The following is a 13,646-nucleotide window of genomic DNA, read 5'->3' on the forward strand; positions in this document are numbered from 1 at the left end:
TTGGCCCCTTTAAAAACAGGGTGGCACATGTTAAGGAGCTGAAACTCCTAAACGCTTCATCCAATTTTAATGTGGGTACTCTCAAATGAAAGCTGAAAGTCTGAACTTCAACTGCATCTGAATTGTTTTGCTTAAAATTCATTGTGGTAATGTCTATAACCAAAATTAGAAAAATATTGTCTCTGTCCAAATATATATGGACCCAACAGTATATGATAGAAAATACCCAAGTGTGGCACCATTCTAAAAACTGCACCCCTCAAGGTGCTCAAAACCACATTCAAGAAGTTTATTAACCCTTCAGGTGTTTCACAGGAATTTATGGAATGTTTAATTAAAAATGAACATTTAACTTTTTTTCACACAAAATTTACTTCAGCTCCAATTTGATTTATTTTACCAAGGGTAACAGGAGAAAATGGACCCCAAAAGTTGTTGTACACTTTGTCCTGAGTACGCAGACTTAGATGGATTGGTCTGCAGGTGTCACGTTGCATTTGCAGGGCCCCTGATGTGCCTAAACATTGAAACCCCCCACAAGTGACACCATTTTGGAAAGTAGACCCCTTAAGGAACGATGTGTGGTGAGCACTTTGACCCACCAAGTGCTTCACAGAAGTTTATAATGCAGAGCCGTAAAAATAAAAAATCACATTTTTTCACAAAAATGATCTTTTCGCCCCCAATTTTTTTTCCCCAAGGGTAAGAGAAGAAATTAGACCCCAAAAGTTGTCCAATTTGTCCTGAGTACGCTGATACCCCATATGTTGGGGTAAACCCCTGTTTGGGCATACGGGAGAGCTCGGAAGGGAAGGAGCGCTGTTTTACTTTTTCAACGCAGAATTGGCTGGAATTGAGATCAGACGCCATGTTGCATTTGGAGAGAGCCCGATGTGCCTAAACAGTGAAAACCCCCAATTCTAACTGAAACCCTAATCCTAACCCCAACCCTAACCCTAGCCCTAACCCTAGCCTTAACCCTAACCCCACCCCTATCCCTAACTCTACCCCTATCCCTAACTCTAGTCCTAACCCTAACCCTAGCCCTAACCCTAATGGGAAAATGGAAATAAATACATTTTTTGATTGTATTATATTTCCCTAACTAAGGGGGGTGATGAAGGGGGGTTTGATTTACTTTTATAGCGGGTTTTTTAGCTGATTTTTATGATTGGCAGCCGTCACAGACTAAAAGACGCTTTTTACTGCAAAAAATAGTTTTTGCGTCTCCACATTTTGAGAGCTATAATTTTTCCATATTTTGGTCCACAGAGTCATGTGAGGTCTTGTTTTTTGCGTGACGAGTTGATGTTTTTATTGGTAACATTTTCGGGCACATGACATTTTTTGATCGCTTTTTATTCCGATTTTTGTGAGGCAGAATGACCAAAAACCAGCTATTCATGAATTTCTTTTTTTGGGGAGGCGTTTATACTATTCCACGTTTGGTAAAATTGATAAAGCAGTTTTATTGTTCGGGTCAGTACGATTACAGCGATACCTCATTTACTTTTTTTATGTTTTGGCGCTTTTATATGATAAAAACTTTTATAGAAAAAATAATTATTTTTGCATCACTTTATTCTGTGGACTATAACTTTTTTATTTTTTTGCTGATGATGCTGTATGGAGGCTCGTTTTTTGCAGGACAAGATGACATTTTCAGCGGTACAATGGTTATTTATATCCGTCTTTTTGATTGCGTGTTATTCTACTTTTTGTTCGGCGGTATGATAATAAAGCTTTTTTTGCCTTTTTTTTCTTTTTTTACCGCGTTCACTGAAGAGGTTAACTAGCTGGACAGTTTTATAGGTGGGGTCGTTACGGACACGGCGCTATTAAATATATGTACTTTTATTTTTTTATTATTATTATTTAGATAAAGAAATGTATTTATGGGAACAATATTTTTTTTTTCTTTATTTAGGAATTTTAAAAAAAAATTTTTTTGCACATGTGAATATTTTTTTTTTACTTTACAACATTGCCCCAGGGGGGGCATCATGTTATAGGGTCAGATCGCTGATCTGACACTTTGCACAGCACTGTGTCAGATCAGCGATCTGACATGCAGGGCTGCAGGCTTACCAGCGCTTGCTCTGAGCAGGCGCTGGTAAGCCACCTCCATGCAGGACCCGGATGCAGCCCCGCGGCAATTTTGGATCTGGGGCCTGCAGGGAGAAGAAGGTAGGAGACCCTCGGAGCAACGCGATCACATCGCGTTGCTCCGAGGGTCTCAGGGAAGCCCGCAGGGAGCCCCTTCCCTGCGCGATGCGTCCCTATGCCGCCGGAACACTGCGATCATGTTTGATCGCAGTGTGCCGGGGGTTAATGTGCCAGGGGCGGTTTGTGACCGCTCCTGGCACATAGTGCCGGATGTCAGCTACGTTAGTCAGCTCCCCCCTTGAGCACGGCCGATCGCAAATGACGTACTATCCCGTCACTGAGAATTAAGTCCCAGGTCACCTCGACAGGATAATACGTCATATGGGATTAAGGGGTTAATAGGGATGGGGTAGATGAGGTAAATGAGGTAAATATTCCTGTTCTTTCTCTATCAAGCTCTGTTACAGGATCAGCTCCCATCCGGTTCCTGGGAACTGACAGTCCTTCGGTGGGCACTTCCACAGTCCTGGTGCCCATTTTCACTGCCTGTCAGTCTTTGGCAGTGGAGCACGTCCTGCCACTGGCAAGCCTGCCCAGGCTCTGCTCAAGAAGCAGGAAGCTGCTGCTTTTTGCAGCCTGCTAGGCCAACCCTCTTTCTTTACTTAACCCTTTCTGTCCCTAACCTGAACACATGCAATAGACAATATACACAGGACACAGCACATTACATTAATACAACAGTAATCTACTATATAATTGTCTAAGGGGTACTTCCGTCTGTCCTTCTGTCTGTCTGTCTGTCTGTCATGGATATTCATTGGTCGTGGCCTCTGTCTATCATGGAAATCCAAGTCGCTGATTGGTCACCGCAAAACAGCCACAACCAATCAGCGATGGGCACAGTCAGGAAGAAAATGGCCGCTCCTTACTCCCCGCAGTCTGTGGCCGGCGCCCGCTCCATACTCGCAGCTCCCCGCAGTGTCCCTGGCACCCGCTCCATACTCCCCCCGCAGTGTCCCCGGTGCACCGCTATATACTTCCCGCAGTGTCCGCGGCGCTCCGCTCTATACTCCCCGCAGTGTCCCCGGCGCTCCGCTCCATACTCCCCGCAGTCACTGTCCCCGGCGCCCGCTCCATACTCCCCTCCAGTCACCGCTAACACAGGGTTAATGCTGTCGGTAACGGACCGTGTTATGCCGTGGGTAACGCACTCCGTTATCGCCGCTATTAACTCTGTGTGTCCCCAACCTTTTACTATTGATGCTGCCTATGTGGCATCAATAGTAAAAAAAGTAATGTTAAAAAAACAAAAAACCTGCTATACTCACCCTCTGTTGTCCGCTGAGGCGCTTGCACCTGCCGCCATCTTCCTTTCCTAGCGATGCTTTGCGAAATTACCCAGAAGACCTAGTGGTCTCGCAAGGAACGCAAGATGGCAGCAGCCGTGTGCCCATCGGCACAGCGCCGTTGGATCCCAGGAGGCTGAGAGATGGGACGCTGAGGAGCAGCGACAAGAATGGTGAGTATGTTAAACTACAAGGGGCCCTCGGATCGTTAGGTGAGTATGTTTATTTTTTCTTTTTTAACCTGTGACATACGTGGCTGGGCAATATACTACGTCACTGGCCAATATACTACGTCGCTGTGCAATATACTACGTGGCTCTGTTCTGTATACTACGTAACTGGGCAATATACTACGTCACTGGGCAATATACTACGTGGCTCTGTGCTGTATACTACGTCACTGGGCAATATAGTACGTGGCTCTGTGCTGTATACTACGTCACTGGGCAATATACTACGTCACTGGGCAATATACTACGTGGCTCTGTGCTGTATACTACGTAACTGGGCAATATACTACGTCGCTGGGCAATATACTACGTGGCTGGGCAATATACTACGTCGCTGTGCAATATACTACGTGGCTCTGTGCCGTATACTACGTAACTGGGCAATATACTATGTGGCTGGGCAATATACTACGTTGCTGGGCAATATACTACATGGCTGGGCTATATACTACGTGGCTGGGCTATATACTACATCGCTGGGCAATATACTATGTGGCTGTGCAATATACTATGTGGCTCTGTGCTGTATACTACGTCACTGGACAATATACTACGTGGCTGGGCAATATACTACGTGACTGGGCAATATACTACGTCGCTGGGCAATATACTATGTGGCTGGGCAATATACTACGTGGCTGGGCAATATACTACGTGGCTGGGCAATATACTACGTGGCTGGGCAATATACTACGTGGCTGGGAAATATACTACGTGGCTGGGCAATATACTATGTGGCTGGGCAATATACTACGTGGCTGGGCAATATACTATGTGGCTGGGCAATATACTACGTGGCTGGGCAATATACTATGTGGCTGGGCAATATACTACGTGGCTGGGCAATATACTATGTGGCTGGGCAATATACTACGTGGCTAGGCAATATACTATGTGGCTGGGCAATATACTACGTGGCTGTGCAATATACTATGTGGCTGGGCAATATACTATGTGGCTGGGCAATATACTACGTGGCTGGGCAATATACTATGTGGCTGGGCTATATACTATGTGGCTGGGCTATATACTACGTCGCTGGGCAATATACTATGTGGCTGTGCAATATACTACGTGGCTCTGTGCTGTATACTACGTCACTGGACAATATACTACGTGGCTGGACAATATACTACGTGGCTGGGCAATATCCTACGTGGCTGGGCAATATACTACGTGGCTGGGCAATATACTACGTGGCTGGGCAATATACTACGTGGCTGGGCAATATACTACGTGGCTGGGCAATATACTATGTGGCTGAGCAATATACTATGTGGCTGGGCAATATACTATGTGGCTGGGCAATATACTATGTGGCTGGGCAATATACTACGTGGCTGGGCAATATACTATGTGGCTGGGCTATATACTATGTGGCTGGGCTATATACTACGTCGCCGGGCAATATACTATGTGGCTGTGCAATATACTATGTGGCTCTGTGCTGTATACTACGTCACTGGACAATATACTACGTGGCTGGGCAATATACTACATCACTGGGCAATATACTACGTGGCTGGGCAATATACTACGTGGCTGGGCAATATACTACATGGCTGGGCAATATACTGTGTGGCTGGGCAATATACTACGTGGCTGGGCAATATACTATGTGGCTGGGCAATATACTACGTGGCTGGGCAATATACTACGTGGCTGGGCAATATACTACGTGGACATGCATATACTAGAATACCCGATGCGTTAGAATCGGGCCACCATCTAGTACATAACATTAACATACAGGTAAACCCTCAGGGTACCACACAAGGCATTAAGAAGAGAGAAGGCAAATGAGGGTGCCCGCCACTTCCTTACAGTTACACGGCCGTATACGTCGGACTGTACTGCTCAGACCTAATATGGCTCTCTTGACCCAAGTGTGACAGCTGCATAGAAATAAATTAAGCTGTCACACTTGGGTTGGTAGAGCCACCAACCATTCCATGCATTTCGGTCCAATTTATACAACCATCTGACTGCGCCCTTATGCTGGACAGCCCTTAAGATGGAACCAGTAAGATGAAAAGACAGAAATACTTGCAATGATATCCCTCTCTTCCATGATGACTGAATGAAATCACTATGTCTCATCTTGCTAGTAAATATAGTACAGTAAGTTTGGGCAAAGTTTTAAGCTGGGAGGAAGCTTACTACACCAGAAACCTTCCTCACTGTGAACTACAATGGAAATAATGGAGATTAAACTATAATACCTGAATTAGTCGGCAGCTGAAAATAGACTGGACCAGCAGTAAACAGACATGTGGAGAATTAATCATGGTTGTGTAGGAAGTGTGCAGAAATTCTTTCGATGGAAGTTCAACTCTTCTTTTCGTGTTTCTTACTCATCTAGGTTTAGTGCCCATTAAAGTATGAGCCAACAGCCAAACTCTGTTACTTCTACACTGCTCTCATTGTTCTATAACTTCTCTAACTTTTATTTGTGACATAAAATGAGCCATTGGGCAGTAACTAAAATAAACTGCACAATGGCAATAATAGTAAAATCATAGAGACAATAAATAAAAAGGTAAGGAAGAGCATGGTAATGAAATGACATACCTAATAATAGAGGTAAAATGTAATGTAACAATCAGCCATACATCAAAGTGTCCTCATTATTCGGAACATTTCAGGCTTACGTTACGTTACATTCTAATTTTCTTTTAGTCATCCTCATTTCAAGTCAAACGTGGAGCTAAATAACCTTTGTGACTCATAGTAAACATTTTAATATGTGACCAATTTCCCCCCTATGTGAGCAGTTCACGGTCATTGAATATTCAGGTTCCGGGAATTATACAAATGAAGAGCAACGTTCTATCTAATGTGCTGCACTTATCCAACTATGGCCATGTTCAGTGTTGTGGTGTCATTATTTCTGTACCCCTACACGGTGATGGCCATGACTTTCATCATTTTGTCCTTAAAAGACCCACTGATTCAATTTTATTCAATTATTCCCATATATTGGCCGTTACCCTGGGGAAAAGTTATGACCACCGAGCATTGTGCGCCAAGTCAGCTTTTTTTATCTCCATCTGGCTTCTTTCTGGTTTATTTGCATGAGATGACATCTAGACAGGGAATTTGGTTCATTACTTTGCGCTTCTATTCATGAATGATGATCTCACCCGAGCTCCTGGGAACAAGGATATAATGTATATTTCTGAAACTCAGGAGCACCTTGGTGAGACTCTTTATGATGCTGTTTATGTAGGTATAGCCATAAAAATGATTTCTTGCAGATGAATCTGCAGCAACTTCTTATAAATATACCTACATTAAAAAGACTACATTCTCCAAGATGTTGCTGCAATCTGCTCTCATACTTGTTAGTCGTGGGATTGGCACCCCAGTGGTCAAAGCACAAATGGAGCTGAACAGTGCTGACTTTTTACCCTTTTCTTGTATATTTTTTGTAAAGATTGTCGTTGTCCCGGTAGACGTCAGAGACTGCAGTAAGTGTATGTAATGTGTGGTTACATCATGCCTCTCCAGGGACAGACTCGAAATATTCTGCCTTGTGTCATATGAGGAGAGAACAGAAGATGTTGGCATTTACATAAGCCATGGCTATGACACAGCCTACAGCACTCTGAGCGCCACTATTCCAACTCAGTTCTTATCTAGGTCAAAGAAAAATTGGCTCTGTGTTTTACTTCTGGTTCTAATAGTGTTTAGGATATATCGGAGCATGTGAAGTATATATCTTAGTGCTCGCTCACACTGCCATAGTGCTATCCAATGTTTTATGGGATGGTACTCGGCCTGATGTTACTCTATGGGGCAGCTCAGATCTGCGATTATTTTCTCATCCCTAGTTGGCATGAGAGAACAATGGCAGCATGTGAGAATTGGACCGCACACACCCATACAAGTCTATGGGTCCGTGTGAAAAATGGAGCTGCACTCGAGTGCCATCCGAGTGCAGTCTGATTACCACAGAAGCTGGCATATGAGTGGAGCTTCCCCAGACACAGGGCCACGCGTTTCGGTACCGGGCCTCTCTGATTCGGTTCTGAGGCTGTCACGGTGGCTAGACCCGGTCCGCGACCCTGCTAAGGGGCGTCCAATGAAAGTAGTAAAGCAGTCTGTCAGTGGTTCGTGACGCCACCTGTGGTGTTCGGTCAGGGTGACTGTTGTGAATTCTGTTGTCAAGCTCCCTCCTGTGGTCATGAATGGTACTTCGGCTGGTTCTGTCCATGGGCTTCCTCTGGTGGTTGTGAGTGGAGCTGCGGCTTCTGAGTTTCCTTCTACAGGTGACGAGGTTAATTCGTTAGCTGGCTGCTCTATTTAACTCCACTTAGATCATTGCTCCATGCCACCTGTCAATGTTCCAGTATTGGTCTAGCTCTCTCCTGGATCGTTCTTGTGACCTGTCTTCCCAGCTGAAGCTAAGTTACTGCTTGTTTTTCTCTGGTTTGCTATTTTTCTGTCCAGCTTGCTATTTTGATTTTTGTCTTGCTTGCTGGAAGCTCTGGGACGCAGAGGGAGCGCCTCCGCACCGTGAGTCGGTGCGGAGGGTCTTTTTGCGCCCTCTGCGTGGTCTTTTTGTAGGTTTTTGTGCTGACCGCAAAGTTACCTTTCCTATCCTCTGTCTGTTCAGTAAGTCGGGCCTCTCTTTTCTAAATCTATTTCATCTCTGTGTTTGTAATTTTCATCTTTACTCACAGTCATTATATGTGGGGGGCTGCCTTTTCCTTTGGGGAATTTCTCCGAGGCAAGGTAGGCTTTATTTTTCTATCTCTAGGGCTACCTAGTTTCTTAGGCTGTGTCGAGTTGCATAGGGAGCGTTAGGAGCAATCCACGGCTATTTCTAGTGTGTGTGATAGGATTAGGGATTGCGGTCAGCAGAGTTCCCACGTCTCAGAGCTCGTCCTATATTATTAGTAACTATTAGGTCTTTCCGTGTGCTCTTACCCACTAGGTCCATTATTGTCCTTACCACCAGGTCATAACAGGTGACCGACGCTGCTTGGGGTCTGCTGGGGTGATGGAATGGCAGCTGGATGGTATACCTTCCCACAGGTGAAGTGTGTCCCCAGGGCTTCCCAGTAAGGTGAATGGTGATGGTGTGAGGCACAGTCAATAATGAGGACACAAGGTTGCAGTCTCTTTACCTCTTTACTGAAGGCTTCAGGATCCTCAATCCAGAGTACGTTTAACAGGGCTCTCATAGACCGGCCGGTCCGATGGGCACATCCAGAGTTTCCTTCGCAGATGGAAATCGTTGCCTACCAATAGCGCCTGTGTGTTGTAGTCCTATCCTGCTGAGTATTCGGAATAGTCCTCACAACTGCTGTTCTCGTTCATTCGTTCACTACAGCTCTCTCTCTCTCGTTCTTTGGTTCCAGATGTTACTAGTTTCTAACGTCCCCCAGGTATGTTATGGCTAGGATGCCACCCTTATGACGGGAAGGCTTGGAAGTCTTCCGGGACCCTAGAGACGCCCCTCTCCCAATGTTGCCCCCTATGTCTTCGTAGGTGTAGTAAGGTAGACAGCCAACCTATGACTAACTGTCCAGCGGAGTTTGAAGTAAGGCCTGAAGTCAGTTACTCCTACGGTGTTCCGGCCACCGACTACGCGCCTCAGTAAGATGTTGCCTCTCTCTCTCTCGGCACGACTCTTACTGGCTCTCCTTTGTGCTTGATCTCGTTTACACGGTTCCACAATATCCTTCCCTTCATGTCTCTTTCTTAGGATACCGCTGCAGGGTGTGCAGGCGTGGTTCCGTTACGTTCTGTTCTGTTCGCTAGGCACCTGCCAGGTTCCCACGCCTGACAGGGGCCCCCCTGTGCCTTCTCCCTGCAACACCCCCTGCCACGGAATGTTGCCTGAATCCAACCCAGTCAGCTTCTGCCTAACTTCCACCCCAGCCCCTAGTTTTACCAGTGTGAGGAGTGGCCCAATAAATAAAGCCTTTTTCTCCCCCTAGTGGCCGGAGTGTGAAGTGTAATGTGTTCTGGTGATACCTGGTCAGGAGAACTCCTTAGTGCCATCAGATGTACCGCTACTCCCCTTAGCGGCAGAGTGCCATACTGCAACGACCAGGTCTCTGGGGAGAAATTAGTTTCTCAGTCTCCTCCACACCTGTGCTCATGCGAGACTCTGACAGAGAGAGTGTCCTTTGCATAAATGGCCCAATTCTCTCACATGTGTGAGCGAGCTCTTAAAGTGGTGTACATCCTATGGAAAAGTAGTCATGTTACAGAACCCCCAGCACCAATAATATGTTATGCAGTATATATTATGTATAATAGGTTCCATGTGAAATGCATCAGTCCACAGGCTGCGCCCCTGGACAAGATATTCTCTTTCTGACCTCCCCCCACCTTTGTAATTCCCACAGTAAATATTGGCAGGCTCCGGCCCCCTGCGGCTATTGTAATGTATGTCTGGCCTGCTGCTTTCCTATTGGCCGGCCCTGTGTATCTGTTTTATATATTCTGTGTACTGTAAATAAAGGGTGTTCTTAGACTGGAAATACATGGAGAAGCAGGCAGCTTTTATATGCTCTCATGTAATCAAGAGATTCCTGCCAGCGTCATTCATTCAGAATCTAGCAAAAGCCAGAGTGGACCTTCTGAAACACGGGGTGGTACTGAAAGAGGTACCCCAACTTGGTAGACCCCGGTACAGTCAAGAATCTTAAGAAAAATTCTGCTTTCTTCCAAAAACAGTGCCAAACTTGTCTGCAGGTTGTGTGAGGTCTGCAGCTCATCCATATTCCCCTCAATGCAACAGAGTTGCAATAATAGGCATAATGACCTGGTGTGGTCCTATTTCAGAAAAAAATAGCCTTTTTTCTAATCCTTGACAGCCATATTAAAGTGTCTCAATCCCTTACCTTTCCATGTTGAGTAGAGAGATAAATATATATAATATCTGACTCTTTATCGCTACCTGTTTTATTTAGAGCAGTATTTAATATGAACTCCACCCAAAGCCGTGCCTTACTATTCTGCTGCCTGTAGCATTAGGCCACGTGCACACCACTTTATTTTCTGAGTATTTTAATCCTAGACTTGGTGGCTGGCTCTCAGCAGATCCCTTGTTGTAATTACCTGTTGATGGCAGGAGGTCCTACTTCAATGGAGATTGAAGTGTCAGTTCTTTCTCACTTCCCCAGTTATAATTAATCCCATGTTAAATGTGAAGGTGATATGTTCCCTCTCTGGAGATGTCTTTATGTATTTTGCAATTTTTCTCTACGACCGTGCACCATACATTTATACAGCTATTTGATTTATTTCTTTTATTAGCAGCCTGGGCTATATCCTAAAGCTAGTTAATCCTAAAGAAACACTAGTTTTATTGGTTTGGGCTCAATAATAAAATGTTTCAAAAACTGCCCCATATCTATATGCTTGTATTGGTTTCTGCTCACCAAAGTAACACAGAAAAATATTTAGAATTGAGAGTCCTCAGTGGTTGATCCCTTTTAATGGCTAACTGAAAAGATGGTAACAAATTGCAGGCTTTCGAGACTACACAGGTCTCTTCATCAGGCATAGACTAATAGAAATTCTGAAGAATCACATATTTATGCAATTTGTTACCATCTTTTCAGTTAGCCATTAAAAGGTATCAACCACTGAGGACTCTCAATTCTAAATATTTTTCCATCTACTGGCTAACACGGTACCAAGATATATATCTTTCCTAAATCAAAGTAACACAAAAAGACACAAAAGTCGCTTTCTGAATTAATATGCTAATTAATGTCCTAACAAAGGAACACCTTGACAATATATAGATGCCATGTAGATGGTGCTATGGTAGACGTCGATACCTGGTCAATACTATGTTGCTAAATATTTATGTAAACATCTTACTAATAAATGTAATGATAATTATTAGATATAAGAATAATGTACTTTCTGAGGTTTGTCCTGTGTGTGAAGAAAGATAATGGCATTCCAGCCTGCATCAATGCTTCTTTCTTTACTGGCCTTTTATGACCCCTGCCCTCTTTATGTCATTAACAGCTTGCAATCAGTGGGGTCACCAGGCACAGTCATGTCACAGACAGACTTTCTTTTTTAACTTCATCGGTAGAACAATTGGTGCTTGCCTTGTGATATTAAATGTGGAGACAGCAATGGCCGTAACATCGTAAAGGATAACCGTTGCCTCTCTGCAGTGACGTCAGTTACATTCGCTAGCTAAAGAAATGAACAGAAGTTGATTAATGACGGCTTATATCTCTTGGGCTTCATGCAATTAGTCTACTATTTAGTAAAAGTCTGGTAAGAAAATCTTCCAGGGGAAAAAGCTCATTTTCAAGTTAATGCTTTATTCTTTTTCTTGACATTGCTACCAATTCCTGACCATATATCAGCTAGTTGTAAGGAAGAATTCCTGTCTAGTACGAATTAGCTATGTTGTAACATATTTAGATATAGTATTTTAGGACTGTTTAGGAGAATAAGAAGTTACCAGGTACCATTGATGCCAATTATCTCATGGGAAACAGGCAGGCGGAAATACAAATGTCCAATTCCTGGTTCCTCTGGCAGCAAATATCTGGGATCATCATCCGAGTGTTCCCATAGGCATGAGACTGTCCACGACCACATCAAAGTCATCAGGATTCGCTAACAACAATCTCACATCCGTTGTCAGATGTAGGAAACAATTGTGCTAATAATGTAACATTGAATGCAATGTATATCTGGAGAGGATAGATATGAATCCAATGTTCTGCTACCACCAATATATCATGTAATTGAAAGCACATGAATACGTCCAGTTACCCGCTTTTACCATAGTTAGGGCTCATTGACAAGGCAGTGAAATCTCTCATACACAAAAAACCAGTCTGAGTTTCATCAGCGTTTTTGATCAGTGTCATCAGTGTTTGGTCTGTGTCAGGTTTTACTATCAGAGTTTGGTCAGAAATTCATCAGCTTGTGTCAAATTAAAAAAAAAATTGAAGGAGGTTTCTCAAGATTCTCTTTTCAAGCACTCTGCGAAAAAAGAACTGTAGACGGATGCCATCCAATTTTTGTGGATACATAGACTTGCATTGTCGAGATTGATCTGACACTTGGAACAATGCTGGACAAGTCTCTGTGCTTTTCTGCGAACCACTTGGTCCCCACTTGGTCCATGGAAAATATTGGACATGTCAACATCCCCCATAGACTATCATATATGTAGTTCACATCTTCAGATTAATTCGCTGGGCACTCCCATGCACCGCTGTTAATATTATCAATGATATCGTGTGGGTGTCTGCCGACCACGTTGCAGCCCACAGACTGTGCCGTTCCCAGGATCTCCTTGATGGTTCCTGACAGCTCTCTGGTCAGGGATCGGGGCCTCATTTGACAGGCGATGTTGGTCACTTCATCCATGGAGATGTTGCCATTGTTTGATGTTCTTCTGCTTCTTCCTGTCACGGGACGGCTCCTTGAGGGCCTGATGATCAAAGCGGATGGCACAACCTCAATCTGAGTCTGCCTGTTCTGTAGAGTCAGATTGATGGTGATCCTCAGCCCCTTCCAGTCACTGGTTGCCTTGGCAATGTCATCACCGACTTTCTTGGGTGACAAACTCAGATGGACGATTTTAGGGGCCAGAGTAGAGGTGGCTCCAACCTCCCCACCAGTGCATCACAGGAACACGATTTTAATCTCAGTGGGGTCGAATTTAGGAGGCATGGTTGTGCCGGACTAAGGGGCTCTGCTTCACTCTGGCCGGTTTCGGTGTCAGATGAACCCGGATTCGGGGCGACCGATGAGAGTTGAACCTCTACCAGTCAGGAAGTGTAAGGAGAAACTCTCGTCCTGAATCCGGGTTCATCTGACACCGAAACCGGCCAGAGTGAAGCAATTATTGCTCTGATATTTTTTAAACTTCCATAAAGATGATTTTTTTTTATTTGCTGCATCCTGTCTTTACTCTTTACTCTTAAAATGGTTGTCCATTACGTTGATAGTTGATCTT

At 44.3% G+C, this 13,646-nt stretch overlaps 1 pseudogene; it reads right to left on the bottom strand.

Moving 5' to 3' along the window:
• Window positions 1–12,862: 12,862 nt before the first annotated feature.
• Window positions 12,863–13,373, bottom strand: LOC138671936 (large ribosomal subunit protein uL11 pseudogene; annotated as a pseudogene).
• Window positions 13,374–13,646: the final 273 nt, after the last annotated feature.

Source organism: Ranitomeya imitator, chromosome 3 (assembly GCF_032444005.1).
Source record: "Ranitomeya imitator isolate aRanImi1 chromosome 3, aRanImi1.pri, whole genome shotgun sequence".
In the NCBI taxonomy this organism is placed as follows: Eukaryota; Metazoa; Chordata; class Amphibia; order Anura; family Dendrobatidae; genus Ranitomeya; species Ranitomeya imitator.